Source organism: Phalacrocorax carbo, chromosome 1, assembly GCF_963921805.1.
Source record: "Phalacrocorax carbo chromosome 1, bPhaCar2.1, whole genome shotgun sequence".
Classification (NCBI taxonomy): Eukaryota; Metazoa; Chordata; class Aves; order Suliformes; family Phalacrocoracidae; genus Phalacrocorax; species Phalacrocorax carbo.
The window spans coordinates 115040446-115060752 of NC_087513.1; the positions used below are offsets into that span (position 1 = coordinate 115040446).

The 20307-nt window shown below is 46.3% G+C and overlaps 1 protein-coding gene across 4 annotated transcripts in view; it reads right to left on the minus strand.

Moving 5' to 3' along the window:
* TIAM1 (TIAM Rac1 associated GEF 1) overlaps positions 1-20307 on the minus strand; it is a 193767-nt gene that overhangs the window by 127538 nt on the left and 45922 nt on the right. For 2 of the 4 annotated variants that reach the window (XM_064470522.1, XM_064470513.1), the window contains exons 3-4: positions 17969-18029; positions 8321-8380 (exon numbers count right to left, since the gene is read on the minus strand). The gene's annotated coding sequence lies outside the window, so the exon portion shown is untranslated. The remainder of the gene's footprint in view (positions 1-8320; positions 8381-17968; positions 18030-20307) is intronic. The other 2 variants (XM_064470549.1, XM_064470540.1) reach the window with 1 other exon arrangement.

A 20307-nucleotide genomic window follows, 5' to 3' on the forward strand; every position in this document is an offset into this window, starting at 1 on the left:
GGGGCTCATGGCAGCCTGGTGGCTTGCTAGTGCAGGGGACAGCTTGGGGGGAAAACTTGCCCAACAGGAAGGAAAAAAAAAATTAAAAAAAAAAAAGGGTAGAGTTTGGGCAGGTGCCTCCCCTGACCCGTCCAAGTGCACAACTGGTGGAGCACAGGGAGGGGATATCAAAGTGGAAGAGGAAACTGGGAGCCCTCTGGTTACATCTCCTCTATTGCCAGACCACGAGCCACACTGTTACTCTCTCCTAGACCTCTACTCAGTCCAGCAAGCTGGGGCTCCTCGGTTATCATCCCAGCCCCACACAACTCCACGCACTGGCCCAGGATGCGTTTTTCCAATTCCTTGCCACTAGGATCAAAGCAGTTGCAGCTATGATCTCGGGGCCTGAATTCAGGGTTGACTGAGCAGCTGACCACATGTTACATGGCATGGGTGCAATGCCTTCAACTCTCAGGATAAATTCCAGCTTACACCAGTGTGAGACCAAGACGCAGCCTCCTCCCTTGCTTGCAGGAGGAGCATCACAGACAACACACCAAAGCTCTAAGTTTTGTTCAGTGTCTCAGTCCCTCCCACCGTCCCCCAAGGAGGCGCCTTCTCACAGCTCTGGGAGAAACCTCTTCACAGCCACAGAGCCAGGAGAGACCGGGTGGCAGAGACTGCACCAGCCACAGACAGACCTCCACCATCCCCATCCATTCCTCCTACCCTGCTTGAGGAAACTGCAGCCTGTGGCCCTGCCATCCTTCCCCCAGACCACCCCCTGCCCTGGCAGCCAGCACGGACAGCGCTGCATGCTCCCTTCAGCACTCGTCCGCCCCTTGGGTGCTGCAGGTGAGTCCTCATGGGATCCTCGTGTGGTGGGGACACACAGCTGGGGGGAGGAAGGTCCCTCCACCCCCAACAGATCCAAAGGAAACAACCCTGAGCCCCTTTCCAGACTTAGCCAGGAGGCAAGTTGAACCTGCAGCTTCAAGCATGGACTATAAACACCTGCTAACTCCACCAGCAGAACAGAAATCACCCTTCCAGTATTTCTTCTATCTGTGCAGTGCTTCCCTGTGCATCCAATGCATCTTTCACCGCAGCGAGCAGGCTACCACAAGTGTCCTTGCTCCCTCCCTCTCACACTAAGCTTTTCATTGAAGGAGACCATGGCAGCATCAATGTCATCCACACACCTCTTGTCACTGCCACCTCCACCTTCATGGTGCAAGGGTGATTGGCACATCCAAAGCCAAGTCACTTTCTCAACAGCTCACTGTCAAGCAGTGGGAGCAGGCAAGTCAGGGAAGGGAGCAATCTGGCTGGCAGGAGAACAAAGAGTCACGGAGGCGGACACGCGCACTCTGCTTCTCTAAACTCTCCCCAAAAGCATGCCATGAAGTCAAGGATGCTTTTGCACAGCTGCCTGCACAACCCAAAGCGTGCTTTGCGAATGAGACCAGCTCAGAAAGCTCCTGCTGCAAGCCCTCGCAACACCTTCCCACCATCGGCCAATGCTGCAGACCGGACTACCGGGCAGATCCAAGCCAAAGGCACAGCTTCCCATCATGTGGTCCTCCCCGACTCTCACAGAAAGAAACAGCACAGAAGCATAAACTGCTACTACTACTTTCTGCCAGATACATATTAAGAAAGTAGGCAGACCTGCATCTATTTTAGACATGCTGCATAAAAATAAAAGATGCCAGTTGACTGTGCATGTTCTCATTTTTTTGAAAACAAGCTCTGATCTATTTCTTCTCTTCTTTTCAAATCTTTACAGCCAGATGGTAAAAAAATTCCCCTCAACGCCATCTCAATGAAAAGAAGCCCCGACCTGGTTTCAACCTCCCCGGACCAGAGCACAACACGGGAATCACACTGCTCAGTTAATATCTCTCTCCTGGGGGGCCCCGACCTCACACCCCTCACTCACAACCTGACCCGGAACCCTCCAACATGAGCAGAGATCTTGACTTCAGGTCCTGCCCAGAGGGCTACCACCACTGACTTTCACAGGATGACTTAAGGTTATAAACATGACAGCCAGCAGACAGGGCTAGCACAACAGGACTTGCCATCTCCCACCGGTCTCACAGAGACTTAAGGAGAAATGTATCTCTGGTTTATGTCTTAGTGCCTTCCCTTTTTCTTTTTTCCAATTAAGTTGTTACAGCTACTTTAGAGGTCTTTTTCCCTTTTAAAAACCCACATCAAGTTATTCCATTGAAAGACAAGCACAATTAAATCAGAAAGTACATACTATTTTTCTGCTTTTCCTATTTATACTCCCCTCGTTCACTGCCAGGACACATCATCCCATATAACCATATTACCATCTACTTGTTTGCCAGTTCTGTGCTCCTCACAACGAACAAATCTTTAATTTCAAGGCATAGTTTGTGTCCATCTACGGTCTCTGTTAGGCATCCATACTGGTGGTGCCCATGCCAAGTCTGGGTACACCGTGTTACAGTGGTCATGAAGTGAATCACTGGCGGTTTTGACTGGATATACAGATATTCTCACCGTGAAGATGCTCAAGGTGAAAAGTGAAGTGGGATCATGTTTTCCAGAGAGGGTGTACAGGCTCCATCCTTGGAGGCTTCCAAGACCTGCCTGGAAAAGAACCCTGAGCAGCCTGGTCTGGTCCCAGAGCTGGCCCTGCTTTGGGCAGGGGGTTAGACCAGAGGCTCCCACATGTCCCTTCCTACCTGAGTGACTCGTTGACCCCAGGCTCAGGGTACCCTCCTAAACAATAATCAAATACCCAGGACCATGTCTGGCAGAGAGGGCAGAACTCTACGTCAAGAGGTGATGAGCCTTTCATCAGTGTTGGGTCCATCCAGCCACGCTGCCTTGCAGCTTCCTCACAGCTTGTGGAAGGGCTCGATCCAGTCAAACCATGCCTATGACCGTGACAGCTGGATCCTCCTCCTCCTTCCACACCGGCTGCCAAACACATCTACGAACCTAGCTCTAGGGCCAGCCACAGCACCCCCAACCTGTTTCAGTCCAACAGTGCTGAGGACACGCTTAAGCAAACAGGTCTCTGCTAAACTAGACAACACTGAGTGCCAAAACAGTGGCAGCGCTCACAAAAACCATTTCACCAGCAAACCTGAAAGCTACTGACTTCTAACAGTATGAAGTACTACCCAGTGGCAGCAGGATGGCAACATCCTGTGGGTCTGCAGACCACACCTCTATCTACACCCTCATTCCCAACCCAGAGCTGAATAAACCCAGGGGATTTCTATACACAGCTTGGAGGCCAAGTGCAAAGCACAGCAGAGGCATGCTAAGATAGGATAGTATTGAGAAATGCCACCAATGCATTTTGCTTCAAAAAGCATCAAAATTCAAGGAAATTGTTCAGACTCCCTTTACTGAGAAAACAAGAAACTGAGAAGCATGACCAGGAGGTGTTGTTTAAAAGCTGGATCTTTTTCACAGTTAGCAGGCACGGAAAGGAGGTACAGAACAAGAGCAGGAGGAAAGCATGAAGCAACTGGAAGTGTCTTCTCTGAATTGCTGTCTGAAGTCTGTGGTTTTCTTTTGATACCAGTAAATTTAAACAAAAAAAGTCTCCAAATCTTGTTCCAAACTACTATTTGGAAGAAGGCCACAGCTCATTACAGACAAAGCAGGCAAAGAATATATGGTTTGTGATACTCAAACAATGGCTCTGCTCCTGTGAGCCCAGCCCTGAGTAATTGCAAACCAGTGGCAACACTGACAGACAATATGTACATAGGTATACATTCATGGTGTTACATGCTCACCTTTCAAAGACCTGCATTAAGGTCTGACCTGAGCCTGCAGCTTCTAACTCCACTGCCACTTGACCTTGCCTTTATAGTTTTGCACAAATGTGTTTCTGAATGCTCAGAGATGCATAATTTCTCTGGGTGATCCCTAAGACTAAGGGTTCATATGCAGATTAACTGCTTAAGCAAGCTCAAGGGTGGAGACCTGGTCCTTTTACCGGCAAAAGCCTCATACTCTGAAAATCCCAATTGTTTTAGAACTGCTGATTAATTTTCCTCATTTGTACTTCCCCCCCTTTAAAATCCTGCCTGTTCTTTTTCTTTCTTATGAGGCTTTTCAGTATTTGTCTGTTACTTGAACATTAAAGCCTGATTTGTGATTAAACACAACATTTGGGACACAGACTGCAATGCTGCCTGCTGTCACTGTTGCAACTGTAAGAAGCTCTGGGAGGATTCAGTGCATCAGGGCAGATCCTTCTCTGCATAAGCCTGTGTGACTTCTCACCCTCTTCTATCCCCACCCCCAAAAAAAAAAAAAATTAACACACAGTGGGATAGCTGCATGGTATCAATAGTGGTAGGAATGTATTAAAGGGGCAATAAACAGGGCAATGGCAGGGAGAAATCAAATATGTTGCAGAGCAATAAAATAGTTCAGTTTCATCAGTTGTGTTAATTGCACAAAAGCAGTAGTCAGAGATTGCATGCTTAAGTATGTCAAGAATGCTGCACTCAGTAACTTGAAGAAATTACTTTTATAACTTGGCTTACTTCCCCCACTGTAGTCACACTCAGCAGATAAGGGAACTCCCCAAACTTAAATGACCATGTTCCACATTTCAGGGCTCTGCGAAAACCAGCTTAGCTATCTGGAGACCAGCCAAGGTCAGGCCAGCTGAAGTCAGACCAGCACAGAGGGCGTGATCATCAATCTTCTCACCCATTTCAATGACACAGTCAGCCACAGGAAAAAGGAGCCTCCTACATCAGCCATAGATGAAAGTCCTGGACAGATGCCTGCAAAGCAGAATAAAAAGCACAGAGGGCCTCAGGTCTCCTGCACTCTTTCCATTAAGTGATCCTGCAGCATGAGTTATCTAGAGCCTCTCCAGGGAGATGCCTCCTTTTCTTCCCTCCCCACCCCACTCTCAGTGTGGATCTCTGGCTGGTCCCTAAAGCAGGCATCTTCTGGGACATCATCTTGCAGGACACAAGCAAAGAAGCTCTAAAATCCACAGCAACATAAGCACAATCCGATAGCTGGTAAGGAAGGGTTAATCAAGGATGTGATCTACCACTGGGCTTTGGAGTGAATGATCCTAGTGACACAGATTGCTGAGACCATGAGAGCGCTAAACAGGTTCCAAGACACCACCTTTCTCCTTAAACCTCCCCAAAAATGACACACCCAGATGGTGCAGAAGGGCAGAGACCAAAGAGCAGGGAGCTCCAGCAGTATGTGCCCTAGAACAGGGAAGAGGAGGGGTAGACCTCCATGGCTGCGTATTTATGCAGTAACAACACTTGAGAAATTATTTATTGCAGGCAGCATACACATGCATAGTTCAGAAGCAGGATGCACTAAAGCACTGAGACACTCATGTCAGAAGCAGGGTGCTGCGAGCAGAGGATACGAATGCTCCAGAACAAGTAGCAGCCTCTTACAAGCAGGAGCCTTCTCTGTGGCAGCTCTGTGCCTGAGACCTCAGGGCAATACCAGGAGAATCAGGAAGGACTGGCCCAAAGTACACCACAGACAGGTCCAAGCTTTGCAAAATTTTTCATTAAACTGTGTCCGTCTCTTTAATCAGCCTTCAGCAGAGTCCAGAAAGGGCTGAGTAGTGGCTGGCTTCTCAGCACTGGGAGAAACTGTCCCAATGCACTGGCAAGGAAAGATCATAGACAGTGGTAGGAAGCACCAGGCTGCGAGAGAAGTTCTCCCCTCTATGTCAAAGCTTCTGAGGGACATCACTCATGAACTAAGAAAACTGGCTCTGCACAAGAGGAAACCCTGTTGAAGTTGTGCTCCATGGGCTGCCCATGACCTCCACTTCTCCCTTTTGCTCTCGTTAAGCAAGGTGCAGCAAAGCCTTTCAGGCAGCCTCAGAAAATGTCCATCGCTCCTCAGCAAGACGTAGTCACTGGATTGACTTTAGACACACGAAAAACACCCTTGACTTTAACCAGACCTCTGGTATCTGTTTAAAGCTGACCAGCATGCTTATAGGTTTTGTTACATAGGAATGAATGGTGACATGTCTTTACTTCAACAGGCACCAAAAGCTGGGGCGACTGCTGCTAACTAGCACTCTGGTGCGGGCGGGCAGTCAGAGATTCTGCAAGATAATAAAAAACATGCCAAAGGAAATGTATGTGGCTCTATCCACCCTACCTAGCACCCTTCAATTCATCACACCCAAACTTCATTAATTAAAATAAGGAAGGGCACAAGCCACAGCACACCTTCACTGTTAAGTCAAATAGAGCAGAACTTGCGGTAAGTAAAGGACAGCAAGATCTCTGATGCAACTATATTAAATGCAGTGTCTCCAGGATGAGCTTTCAGTCAAAATCAATATACTCAGGTTCTGCTATACAGCTGTAATTTCACACATCATCTGAGCCATCTCTTCCCCACCAAGAGGGAAGGGATGTGCACTGTTGGCCAACAGCACCCCCAGGCTGCCACCTGTCCCCCATCCCTGCCCCACCTCACCCCACTACTCCATATCAGGGCTGCCACGTCCTGCCCACTCCTTTCCACCTCCAGCCAGCCACCAGCCCTCTTTAGCACACCAGCTCACAAAATGCAGCTGGCCAAAAAACCCACATTTTTATTTTCTGGCCATTCTGGCTCCCTGAACTTGCTTACTGTGCAGTCAGGAAGGCACCTGCACCGCTGCAAGGAAGGGAGCAGGAACACACGGCCCTGATTAAAAGGATATCTCAAGCTCAGAGCCATGCCTCCACTGCTCAGCAGCAAAGTATGGCAGCTAAGCAGGCAAAGGCTACACAGGTTATATCCTGCAATACTTGGTTTATATACCAGATCAGTACCTTGGTCTGATTCATGACCACCCTGGTGATGCAGCTGTGTGACTAGGCAGGATGCTCCAAGCTGGAGATGCCGAAGATTTCCTCTTATAAAACCCAAGCGCTACACATGCATGAAAATATCACACATGATATTCCCCTTCCCACACAAGAAAAAAAGGTATTAACTTTTGGGTTTACTGTGAGCCTTCAGAGCAGCAGCCCCTTTGACATTAGTCAACATTTGATACGATGAAATGGGAGAGAAGGGAATGGAAAACGAAGAAGAAACCTTTCACTTCTTTTTTTAAGATGCACTGTCAGGCTATGTCCTCAATAAATGTCTGTGCATCTCTTCATAGCATAAATGTCAGCCTTGTGGTGGATTGGAACCTCAGGATTACTGCACTGGCAGAATTAGCATTTTAGACATAAAAACCATAACATTTCATTATCCATTGTAAACTGTGTGCGCTTTCACTCTAGGGAAACTGGAAATATCACCCAATTTCACTATCATTTTCTGTTAACTGGCTGTTCTGCCATGTATTTGCGTACTGGGGCATTCAGTTTGATGATGGATCAGTCTTCTAGTTTCATTCTTCTTTCTCTACAATGCTGACATTTTTTTAAATCAATTTTTTGTTCTGTTTTTGTCTCTGTGAAAGTACCACACTACAAAACCAGTCAGTTGAAAAAGCAACTTACCCTGGAACAAACAAAACAGATCGTATTTGTCAAGCTGAAAACACACCAAAAGAAACCTATCTTGATGTCTGAAATATGGGTAGAAGGCAACATGGAGGTAAGAAAACCCCAGACACAACAGGCAAGGCTTCAACTCATTTACAGGCACACTAGGGTCTATGGTCAACAGTGAAGCACTAAAGACCAGAACCTGTTCCCTTCTGCAGTTTAAACTCCCTGTATTTTTCCTTCCCAGTACTAGGCTGGCTGCAAATTCAAAGATCTGCATAAGCCACAGATTTTGGCTGTCTCTTTAAAAGGTCAAAAATTAGAAGCAGCACAAACAAACACACATGACAAATAGGCCAGCTGGCAGCAATTTGGAGTGACCACATGGAGGAAGTGTGGAGAAGAATGAGGGCAGGAGAGGAGCTTTTAAAAGCCTGGGTCATACACATACTGCGACTTACAGGGTGCCTCGGGAATTTTTTTTATTTAATCAGTCTTGTATCTTTGCAAAGATTAGTGACCAACTATCCAGATTTAGTGCTGTCATGTTTCTATAAATGCTTCTGAATATACTTTCTTTGATAAAACATGCAGCTGCTGACATGATTTTTTCTACAAACGTTTCACTATGTATTACACTGCGTATTTCAAAAAAGCCTTAACATTTTTATTCCTAAGAGACCACTCATTCTCCTTTGCAGGCTACAGAGCATTACCCTAGGACAGAGAAATGAAGGGACAAGTAAGCAGAGCAGAAGGAGGGTGGGCAGGAGCGGCAAGCAGATACAACAGTAATAGTCTTTACCAAAACCAATGCAGTCATTACTCACATGAGGGCGTTTCGGAAGTAAGTAGGAAGGTAGGGAAACATTTGTTGTCCCACGTAGCTTCTGGAATGGAAGAGAAAGATTAACAGGTCAACTTCAAACATCAAGCCACATGCACACAGCTGGTGTTAATCTGCACAACCCTCATTACCTGCAGCAGACCTCTGCCAAACTATGGCAGCCAAAGAGCTGGCCAGATTTTTATTCTAACACCACCTTGACCTATCAATGCGGGGGCTGGGGGGAGGGGAGGGAGGAATAATTCAAATCCCAATTGCTTCTCATTATTTGTTGCTGTTTATATTTTGCCAGAGCCACAAAGCCCAATTAAGTCAGTTTTCCTTTGGTTTGCAGTCGGTCAGCTCCAGGCGGTCAGGGCTGCAGTATCTGGGGCTGCCAGTCCTGCAGGGAACATTTACTTGCTTAAAAGCAACTCTCTCCACTGGACTTGGGTTTAGCTAATTGTACCATTTCTCTATTGATCTTGAGTTTTATAAAAAGCTTGGCTCCTGATTGCATGCTGTCAGCAAAATTAGCTTGGGGCCAAATTTGGTTTAGCCTGGCTCTCACAAAACAATAAACGGGATGTACTGGCATAGGTTTAAGGTAGTAAAACAGAATGCATTAAAAAATAAATCTCTAGAAAGCCTGTCCAACTAAAGTAGTGAAAGGTCACTTATCCCCAGTAAAGATCATCACTGCACGCTTCAGAGATTGGAAACGTGAGTTGATTGATGACTCCCTGAGCACCATACGCAGCCCTTCTTTCTACTGACCAACCATCTTCACGTCACCTCAAAACACAGGTTTGCAGGAGGGAGAGCTTCCCGATGGCTCATTATTTAAAATGGTTGTTTTCCCACAACAAGAAAACAGGAAGAGGAGAGCTTCCCATTGCCATTCAACTCACCACAGTGCAGTAAGTCCTTTCAAAAACCTCACAGGCTCTAAGTGCTATAAATGATGTAACATCATCAGACATCTGCCAAATAAATAAGCAAGCTCCAACGTGCCTCTCTCCAAACCTGCAAAGCAATTTCCATCCCAGTACAGGAACTTGTACAGGAGTTTAATACTCTTCAATATATCCCCTTCCACAAAGAAAATCTGTGCCCGCTGCTGCAGGAACACACTTAATCCCTGTAAGCAGATGTCAGCCTCCAAAGCTGAGAAAATTACTTTGTTCTTTAGGATCAGGGAATTTAAAATGCAAGAAGTTGAAATGCCCTGATGAATTTGGTAACTTAAACCCCGAGAGGAAGCACCTGCTTTCTGAATAGCCACCCAATTAAAAGCCTGCCACTGTTTTATGCATCCATAATTCAACATGAACGGTCTTTTGCTAGTTGACAACGTATCAGCTATGGTCAAACAGCAACACAGCTGAAAACGGGAGGAGGGAGCTGCCGAGAGCAAACAGCCTGAATCCCACAGCATCACCCTGTGCAGCAGCTCTCAGATGAAAACTTCCTCGAGCCAGGGTTTCTCTGCACGGATCCACCAAACTCCACACAAGCTCCACCAACTGCCCTGGAGGGACACCAGGTCACCCCAGCAGATGTACAGCCACACCTCCCCTCTCCCAGCAACACACCACGGTTTCCCACTCACAAAAATAAAGGCATCTCCCTTCACTACACAGCAGGTAAAGCAAGGCTCCAGCATGCTGCAGGTTAAATAAGGCATCTCCCCATTTATTCACACCAGCACTGGCAGGGATGGAGAGAGGGGGGAAAAAAAAAAAAGAAAAAAGGATTTTCTTCATAAAGTAAACAAAAATAAAAGCCAAGAACACACGGGAATGATCAGCCTGCATGCTGGATTAGCAGCCACAACAACAAAAAGCAAGAAACAGTAGCAATCCCCTTAGCCGAACTAGAAATAAAAGTGGGCAGGCTTCCCATCGCAGCCTGCTTCCCACTGTGCCACCCTGGGTGAAAGGCTGCAGCAGAGACTCAACAGAGCAGGACTCGCATTAGGCAGCAGCTTCAAATCTTCAACCCAGAATCCCAATCCACCTTCATGTCAGCTAAGAGAGGCTCCCACCAGTCGCTGGGCCAAGACAGAGTCATTTGCCATATACCAAGTCTTATTCATCTTGTGTTGGTTGTTGCTTTGATGGTGTCTCAGCACAGCCAGGTTGTCAAGAAAGAAATGCTTTCTCTGTAAACAGGTAGAAACTCAGCTAAAAATAGGCTCCACACACACACCTCGTGCAGCAAGGAGGACTAGGCAGGAACTATGTCTAGAAGGAGTTCAGGCAGGACTGGCAGATCAGCAACCTTTCTGGGAAATTCTACCGGCATTACTACATGTGCACAAAGGGTATCAATTAGGAAGTCTTAAAACATGCTGGCGTGAATCCTAATGATGGGCAGAACTGTCATTCCACTATGATTAAAATCTGTGTCGACACCCAGGGGCCGGGCCGGGCACTTCCCCCACTTCCCACCGCCTCCGGAGGGCTGCTGAAAGCCCCGGGAAGAGGCTGCTCTGGCCTTGGTCCAGCGCTCAGATCGGCAGCAGCTTTGGAGAGATTCAGTCGCCACATGCACAGTGCAAACCAGTTCCTCGGGCACGCTCACGCCAAACACTGGCGGCCCTCATGGAGCACACATGTCAAAATCCTCCTCCCGCCCCACAAAAGCCAGCCCCTGCCCTAACACAGACACTTGCCCCAAAAGCAGCTCCATCTGACATGAGGCATTTCCCTCCCTCACCTGGCAAGGTGCTGAAGAGCACAAGTGCCAGACACACGGACCACAAGCCAGACCAAGCCCAGACCAGACATTTATCCATCCAGGCCAGCAAGTCCCCAGGAGAAGCAGACCCCAGGTTTCCCAACAAAACAACAGCAACAAAAAGCCTGCCACTCTTCCCCATCCTTGAGTTCCTCTTGCAACAAAACCAGGGTTGGAGGCAGCCCTCACTTTTGTGCCCGCTACTGCTGGCCCTGCCAGGAAACAAACATGCTGCAGGCAAGGCAGGAGATGTCCTGTAATTAAACACCACATTGAAACTCACGTGTAAAGAGGACAAGCTAATATTAGGCAGGCAACCTCAGTTCTGACATCTTCTAAGTTTAGCTTGCTTAAAACTGTAGCTTCAGTAATAAGTATTTAACATAGAGGCTGGGATGTGCAGTGTGCGTCTTTTGAAAGGTCCACAGAAAAACAAATGAAAGTGGTTTTTAAAAAAAATTTTTTTTTTCCATGTAAATTAACCAAAATTCAGCTAAAAGGTCTACGAACAGTTTCCTTACTTTGGTATTTTGTGTAAGAAAAATCTGTGATACCTAACTACATTGAGGTCAGAGCGCTACTGTTTTCTCCTCCCAGGACTCCCCTCAATCGGAGCTCTAGCCTTCTTAGGGATCCACTTTTTGTCTTATCTGCAAAGGCCTTTTCTTCCCTTTCACTCTTCTAGAAGCCTGTAGTGAAACCCAAGCATCCCCAACAACTACTGTAAATCCCCAGTCCTTTTTTCTGATTTAAAGAATGGCTGCAACAGTACAGTATCATCATACATTACTTATCCTTGAAAACATGTAACTCAAATTCAACAATCCTGTTACATATGCTCCTAGCATTTGTACAGAAGAGATTTAGCTCTTAGCTCTCCATTGCTTTATCTCTTTCCGTGTTTGCCAGTGCAGAAACTATCTCAGCCTACAGACAGGTCACGTCCAGATGCTTCTTTATCTCACTGCAAATCTGGAAAAGAAAAGCAACTGTCACGTAGCTTGCCCTGTCAAGCTTCCTAGCTCAGCTTTTAATAGCCACCCCTCTGAAGCGCAGTGGAAAGAGCCAGTTACGCTATCTCCCTAGCGTCCCATCTCTAAGCGATGCTATCAAAAAGACAACTTGCGCAATCAAGGAGTCTGTTCAATCCCCTCCCGAGGAGCACAGGGCAGACGGAACCCGTGTCACGCTCATAAGGATCAGGGTCGCTTCGGAAGTGACGGCAGTATGAGTCTAACAAGCTAACGGGCAACGAGCCCATCTAGAGCAGAGCAGTCAGAAGGGGAGCTGCCAAGAGCAGAGATGGCAAAAGACAAAACGAGGGGAAAGCAAGAAACACGGACACCTTCTATATTTCAGTGACTTACCCTAAAACTTGGGGCTGGGGCTGTAGGGTAAAACCACACCAGCACACCACGCTGCTGGCAGGGAGAGATCATCCTGTCCTGCTCCCTTCTGCCTCTGATCCCCCTAAACTGCACATACATTCTTACCCCAGGGGTGCTGCCAGCTGCCCATGGCCCTTCCCATGCCCAACACTATTCATGCCAACTCACTGCTTTTGTTAGCAAACTGAGCGACCATCGAGCTGTCTCCATGCCTCAGGAACACACCCACCTCTTGCACAAAAAAAAAAAAAGATTTAGAGCTAAACCAGTTCTGTTTCATTTATTCCAAGCACACTGCTCCTACAGGCCTACCCTCCCTGATATAGGTATACATTTCTTGAATCATCATCTCCTACATCTAACACTGAAACCCTGTTTTAATGCTGTTTTGCCATTCACCTGCCAGTGATATCCTCTCTCTTTCACTGCGGTATCCCCTTCTGTGCTCTTGCCCAAGACCTGGCTCTTACCTCATCCCATTTTTTCCTCATATCACACCTCCAACACATTCTTGACAACTCATAGTTTAGTCACTATTAGCAAGTCTAAACCCCAGCTAAGCAGCATTTGCCAGCGAGACAGCTCTATCTCCGTGAGAACATCAGCCCAGCCTTCGAAATACGCAGCTCTCAGCAGGTCTGACGCTGCAGCCCAGGGACAGCCTACAGAGCAGGCAGTGCTCTCGAGAAACTTACCATAATACTTGTGCATAAAGGGCAACAGTCGCACTTAGAGATGCTTTTGACTCATCTTGCAGCAGCTCCACAAGGAGCACTACCAGAATGTATGCTGAGAGGAAAGGAAGGATTAGACAAATGGGATCCACAAGGTGTTTTTTTCTGGGCTGATCACCCCACCAACTAAATATTGACAGCAATACTAAAACTGAAGGGCAGGAGATGTCACTCCGAGTACACTTTCACTATTAGTTCAAACCAAGACCATCAAGGGGACAGCACAACCCAGGGCTGCATAGTCCCACTGGCTCCTTCATACCTCCCAAGCATGGCTGCATCCACATGTCAGTCAAATCAAGCTGCCCAAAAACACATCTGATGAAGCCAGGTCATTTTTCAGTCACATAGCCTGGGAGTGCTAGCAGCAAGGCAGTAGAAGCACAGGGCCCAGCAAAGGAAGAGGTGGGATAATACTGTCCCCTTCAACAGCAACTCAGTCATGGAGCATTTAAAAAAAAAAAATATATCACCCAGATGCTCAAATAAATTTTTTTCCCCTGAAGAGTAAGCCAAGAGAAACAGGGAGCAGGCTGCAGTCAGCCCCAGCCATGTTCCCTCAACACCACCAACACTGCTCAGAACAGTTTCTTCTGTTTTTCCCAACCAGCCTCTAAGGTAGATTGCTGGTTTGGCTTCAGCACCTGCAGGGAACATCTGATCTTGTCCTGCGTGCACTCCATCCCTCCCCACAAGAGGTCACTTCCATTAACCAAGGCAGAGTTTCACTAACAACACTGCCCTACCAAAAGTTTAAAAAGGCTACCAGGTGCCTAGGAATAATCCCAGCCTATTCTGCTGAGCTGCCTCTCCTCTCCACCCTTGCAGCATCGTGAACTCCTTTAACCATGCTGTTTTGCTCTGCCCCCGCAGCTGGACCCCGAGGTGTGCCTTTCGCAGCCCCTCACCCCTGACCCACCACTTCTGACATCCGTTTCTCATCCTCTTCCTCTCTCTCCTATCTGGCACATTCCCATCAGCCCACAAACCCAGCCTTTGTCTTCTCCTTCGAGCAGCACTGAGCCCTTTCCCCACCCCTGCTCCCCCGGGTCATGCAGGACTATTAACTGCACTGTGGTATTCAACCACTGTAAAGTTTAGGAACATATAAAAGTCTCAGGGGAAAAAAAAAAAGCCATTATGTGCATGCTGAGCAGTTTTATTTAAAACACAGCTCGTACCTGAATCCAGACACCAGCGACTGCAGATACAGTCCTTCTCCCCTCACCTGGCTGCTGGCCACCTACCACCACTATATCTGCTTGCCTTGTGCCCTCCCCTATGCCTCCCCAAGGTGCCAGCTCTTTGCTGTCTGCATCACCTATCACCCAGCTTGCCCCACAGTGCCTGCCTTCCTCCTGGCTCCCACCAGCCATCACCTCTCCTGACATTATTCCTCCAGCAGCCGCGTGCCTACACGGCCCCAACTCCAAGGGAGTCTCCAGGCAGTACCACAGTGCAGGCCCTGGGCAACAAGACAGCAACAGCAGCAGCTGTAAACCCTTTCGCTCGATTCCTGCCTTGCTACCACATTGAAACGGCAGCTCCGCCGCCGGCTCTGGCGCTACCATAGGCACGATGTGCATGACAAACTCAGCATGTGTAATGTGGCCCCGGAGGAGCTCACACAGGGGTAGAGCAGACTGTCAAACAAGGCCAAGGCAAAAGAAGCTGAACACCTTAAGAGATACACTGCGACTTGAAGCATTGCAGGCCTCGGGGAGCAAGTACATGACATGCCATGATTGTTGCCATGCAGAACACCAGACTGGATCAGGGCCTTCACCTTCGGTTTCTGTTTTGCAAGCAATTCTCCAGAGGAAGAGCCGCCCTTGCAGAAATGCCTCCTGGCTGAACAAGCTCATCTGCACTCACAGCAACATGAACTTGCTTTCACAGGTAGCTCCAGCAGATCCCCTCTCAAAGGAAATTCCCAAGGATTCCCAGACAATGAGCCACAGGTGCAGATGATCACCACCACTGCTCTGTCCTCAGGTTTCTGTGAATCTAGGTATCAAACAGATCAGTGGGCAACCTCCCCTCTGCTTGTGTTTCCAGCTTTGCCTTCAAATCAGCCTCTCTGATATTACTGCTTCTCTTTCACTACTGCTCTTTTTGTCTCCTGGTCCTGTCCACAGCTCTGACCTTCTATTATGCTGTTTGCTACATTGCCAAGATTACCTTCTCTGTGCCCATCCAGCCTTTCTTTTCTTTCAAGCTCACTCTTTGCATCAGCTTCTCCATAAACACCATCTTCCAGTTCATGTTGTTGCTTCCTTTATGCTAGGGCTGTGAGATCTGAGTTTGTACAGGACCGAGCACATCCCTTCCACAGAAGTGTGGCAAATAAATCCTCTCAGAACATGCGCAATAGCATCAAACAAGGCAGCAATATGCATTATGCTCCTGCACCAGATCACCATTTATACACATACACACATATAAAAATGCTTATAAATGCTTTCTGAGAGGGAGGAGGGACCAGAGAGCACTTCTAACCTATACAATTCTACAAATCTGTCATCTTTTTACAAGCAAAATAGTAAAGACTAGAACTGGAAACAGCATTGCTTACTTGACAGCATACAGCAGAGGTCTTCTCCCAGCTCTGCGGTAGCACCACAGCGTGACCTTTGCTGTGACATTCTACTTCTCAAACAAAACAAAGAAAAAAACAAAACCAAAAAAATCACAATTCATTCCCATTACAGCTGATATGACATCAAAGGTCTTTTGTAATGGACCTAGTAATCTACCAATTAAAACTGAGATGTAAGTAAGTAGATAATTGTGACTATGTTTAAGACTGCAGAACATCACTACAGTATAACAGATTATTATTGTATCACCTGAAAAAAACTTGTAAATATAAACCAACAGTAAAAGTCCTCACTGCTCAGAAAATATTTCATACTTCCCCCTTCCTTCAGTCCTCTTTGATAGGGTAAGGAGACTTAGCTTATGTAAATATGCTATTTAAATGAGGCATATTTGACAGCCATTTTGACAGTCCTGAAGAGACCAGAGCTGGCTGTGACCAGTGGTGTGCAAACTGGAGACAGGCACGCAGGTTGGAGGCTGAGCCCCTCGGCCCCATCCCAGCACACAGCTGCAGGAGCAGAAGGACTGATGGATGCTACCAGTTCCACCAGCATCACAGCAGTACCAAGCATCACAGCCGCCTCTTCAGTACCAGGAAAACAAAGGTGGTGTTACCACACAGACCTGGCAAAATAAATTCAGGAACCCCTCTTGGCACCGGCTGAGATGTAGATAAGGACAAAGGGCTCTGAATTTCACTCTCCTGTAGAAAGCAAATTTTACCATGGTAGAGAACTGTGGGCTCTGTCCCGTTTCAGGCCCAAACGGTGCCCATACCTTCCACCGGCATTTTCCAAAGGGACAATTTCACCCCTAGAAAGTGTGGAGGTCTTCAGTTAGCACCAGTAACAGAGTGACGATGTTTAGTTTGATAATGTGACTGTCAGTGGGATTTTGAAATGTCACTCCCACACCTAGCAGATGCAGTTGGCTCATTCCTCGTTTTAGAAAAATGTACTGAAGTTCCTTTTGTAATTGATGCAAAATGTTTCACAAGGCTGGAGCTTCATTTTGAAGGAAAAAAAAAAAAAACAGCAAAAAAACAAACCACCACCAACCTTCTCATTCCCTTTCAACTGAAAGGCATTTTAATTAATTCTCTTGAACATATTTAAACTGTTCTATCCTTTTTAAAGACGCTTTTGCAGGGACAAACTATCTGCTTGAGTAAAACCCATATGGCACAGAGCTGAACTAAAACTGCCCAAAACCAACACAAAAGAACAAGCCGATGTTTCAGAAAGGTGGATCCTCCACCTGCCATCATTCTTGGCCCTCACTTTGCCAAAACATACATCTGTGAATAACTCTGGAAGGATGACCAAGAAAAATGTTTGTATAATGGGAGCTTGAAAACATAACTTGGTTTTAATCAAGCATGTAAGACAAATCACAACTGGCATGACAGTATAAAAAACAAGTGAGAGGAGACACCAAAAACCTGTGGGAGAAAGATGGCCTGAGTTCCAGTTAGTTTTTGGTACCTTATCAAAAAAGCGAACTCACCTAATAATTTGAGTACCAAAACTAATCTATTACATGAGCTGGGTTGGTTGGTTTTAGTATCAATTTTCAATCTTGTCCTGGTTTCAGCTGGAATAGAGTTCACTTTCTTTGTAGTAGCTAGTATGAGGCCATGTTTTTGATTTTTGCTGGAAACAGTGGTGATAATGTGGAGATGTTTTAGTCGTTGCTAAGTAGCGCTTACACTGGTCAAGGACTTTTTCAGCTCCTCGTGCTCTGCCGGGTGCACAAGAAGTTGGGAGGGGTCACAGCTGGGACAGCTGACCCCAACTGACCAACGGGATATTCCATATGATGTCATGCTCAGTATATACAGCTGGGGAAGAAGGAAGGAGGGGGATATGCAGAGTGACAGCGTTTGTCTTCCCAAGTAACCGTTACGTGTGATGGAGCCCTGCTTTCCTGGAGACAGCTGAACACCTGCGTGCCCATGGGAAGTAGTAAATTAATTCCTTGGTTTGCTTTGCTTCCACACGCAGCTTTTGCTTTACCTATTAAACTGTCTATCTCAAACCATGAGTTGCCTCACTTTTACTCTTCCGATTCTCTCCCCTGTCCCACCACGGGGGAGTGAGCAAGCGGCTGAGTGTTGCTTGGTTGCTGGCTAGGGCTAAACCACAACAAATCCATATTAAAAATGTCCCTTAAACACCACAAACCCACCTGCACTCTTCACATCCTTTTTACTCCTTCAAACTTCTTCCTCCTCTTCGGACAAATACACCTGGAAGAAGAGGAAAGTATAAAATAGCCCCAAATTTACTGTATCTTGCATTCAGGATAAGAAAATGTAGATATGGAAAGAAAATTTATTCCTGAGTTAACATTTCACTCAGAAATAGATCTTTGGGTTTTATCCTGTGGCAACTAATCCTCTTCTCCCTGCAAGTCCTGACATTGAACTTCATGGAAATTGGACCAGGCTGCTAGGAAAACTGCCATGACATTTTCTAAGGGCCCAGATCTATATACCCACATGCTGGTCTTTAACTTCATCAACTAAACATATTGGATTTGTTTCTTTTATTTACCCTCTGTTCTATCATGCAAAGGTTAAAAGTGAACTCAATTGGTTTTGCTATTTGTCCTAAAACTAAGGCAATGATCACTTTATCATCAGCTTTAAATTCAGCTTGTTCTTAAAACTCTTCATGGTTCTCTAAATTGTTCTTTTGTTTTCACAGGAGGGTTTGGTTGAATTTGCTTCAAGAAAACTGGCTATATACAAATATATCAGCCCATGAAACAGTCACCAATATTTGGTAGAGAAAGGAAGACAAACATACCCTGTACCAAGTTCTGTGCAGTTGTTATCCTCCATTACACAAACACTTGGCAGGCTTCCATTATAAAATTTATGCACTAAGATTAGCTCTCACAATTGCAATCAATTGCGAAAATCAAGTGTAAGTGATTTAAAAAAAAAAAAAAAAAAAGAAGGTGAGCGTGGAAAACAATGTTACAGCACTGGTCCCTCTACTTATGTCCAGTACACCATTTCTATCCATCGTTCTAAAGGCTGCAAGCACACAACCCGATAGAGAAGTTTCTCAACAAGAGGCTTCCTTCTGAGATGCCCCAGAGTGTTTCCTTGTCGTTTCATTTTTGGCACTCTCTCCCCATCTTGGGGAAGAAGGCTGGGAAGGGACCCTACAAACTCTCCAGTGCAGAAGATGCCTGCCTCCATCTCCTCACACCCCAGCTTTATCCAGCACCTCTTGGGCTGCTTCGTGTACATGTGCATGCACCCCCTTTTCCTTGCCTGTTTCTGCAGACAAGTCACCTGGGCACCGCTGCCCTCTCCGCCTTTCCTCACCCAGGACCCATCTGAGAAGAGCTGAGGGAGGGTACGGTGCAGTTCTGCACGATCCCCTCAGGGACAACCCGGCCCTGGCTCTGTAGATTCTTCCCAAGGCTGAATCCCTTCTCCAGCACTGGCTGTCGAGTAGCAGAGCACAGAGGCTTTCCAGGAGGGGCAGGGAGGGACAGGTCCCCAAAGCAGCACCGTAACAACTTGCACAGTGAGGACATGCACATCAGCACTTTGAAAACCATGAGCCTTAATTTCTCACTATGGTGGGGGAAGGGGTAAAGGGTTAAAAGCCATCTTGGCAACCAACAGCAAAGCATCAGGAACACTCCTCAAGAAGATTTTCATGACCATTAATGACTAAGATAATTACACACAGTAACTTGGTTGATATGCATTTTTTTTTTTTTATTCATCCTCTTTGACACAGATTGTATATATTGTGTACGGTACGGTGCCAGAGCAGAATTCAAAGTTACAGGCAGCTTTGTAGAGCTTTTTCCCCCCTTGAAACAACAACTCATGAAACTAGTAATAAATGTTATATTGTCTGGAACCAAGAGCAGATAATGTAGATAAACTTCTGGAAACAAAACACATATGAGAAAAATACGCTAGAGAATATAGGATACTCTAGAGAATGCAAATAATGAAAAAACCCTCTTTTTGTAATTCACTGTAAATATTTCATCTGATTGTCTCTTTTCTCCCACACACATACAAGCAAATCAATGTCTGGCATCCCACTTTAATCTGAGCAGTCCTCCATCTTCTATACTAATGATCTATGCAACTTCTGGCCCCCAAGAACCTACATCTTGCATGTCCGCACATATTCAAACTGAATTACTGTCCACTATTTTAATTTACATCTGGGTTTTGGGTTGATTTTTTTAACAGTTCACAGCCATATTATAAAGGAATATAGATAAATAAGTATATGCTATTAAACAAACATGTTAGTTTTCCAAAGAGAGGAGTAAGAAAAGCTTGCACAGTATAGCTTGATCAAATCAGAAGCAAAGCCCTCAGGTACTATACATTTGTCTCCCTTCCTCAGTTACTAACAGCAGATGCTCTTCCGACCCAGACCTATCACACTGAAAAGAAAAACGAGCATAGACTCATCATTCTTTGTATCATCTAAGAGCTACTTACAGTGGTCAACATGAAACAAATTAACCATTTTGGA